Consider the following 880-nt stretch of genomic DNA (forward strand, 5'->3'; position numbering starts at 1 on the left):
AATTGTTAACCAAATGCACTGAATGTAGGGATGGCCAGTAGCAAAATTATAAAGCAGGCCTGTTTGTCTTCAAACACTCCTGTGTCAACTTGTCATTTCCTTGTAAAAATGCAAAATAGACTACTGAGTAGAGGTGATCAATTACAGAAATGCATTTACTTTGGCTTTCTTCTGAAACCTAATAAGATGACAGTAAAGGGATTTTTTTTTTAAGGCAGAAACCCACAATGATGATGAAATTAGAAAGGAAGATAAGAACAACAAGATTTTGGAATTCAGAAGCCATATAGACAAGAGGTAACACACCTGAGAAAGATGATCCCTAAATTTGTCTTGGAGAAAACTTGGAAGTACCTGACTACATCATAGACCTCCCAAACAGCTTCCAAATGCCAGATACTGCCGAAAATGGGGATAAAGCTAGGGTCAAAAATAGGAGGATTGGGTTATAAGTCTGTATAAGTAGTTGTTAGATCCCTACATCCTCTTTTCAACCCTGTATAGCCAGATAATGGCCCCACTCCCAGCCTGGCTGAGGCTGGATAAGGTAATAGAGAAAGTTACTTTCTGGAGAACGTTTGGCACATTTGGGGATGGAGTTCAGTAATATAAATGAAGGAGTAGTGAACATTTATGGGAACATTTATAACCCAACAAAACCCCATGTCTTTTTACCCCCATTCTAATTCCAGACCACTAGAGATTAGAAAATTATACTCTGGGGTATCTGAATACCTCCAGAGGAAAGACATAAAGATTCTGATGTCAAGAATGACCCAACTAAATGGCCCACCCAGATAACCCAAATTGAAGCTGGTGGACAAGAAGCTTCATTCGTGGGATCAGAACTTCTTTTTTTTTGTCTTTTTTTTTTTTTTTT

Source organism: Rhinopithecus bieti, unplaced genomic scaffold (assembly GCF_001698545.2).
Source record: "Rhinopithecus bieti isolate Rb0 unplaced genomic scaffold, ASM169854v2 scaffold_641, whole genome shotgun sequence".
Lineage (NCBI taxonomy): Eukaryota > Metazoa > Chordata > Mammalia > Primates > Cercopithecidae > Rhinopithecus > Rhinopithecus bieti.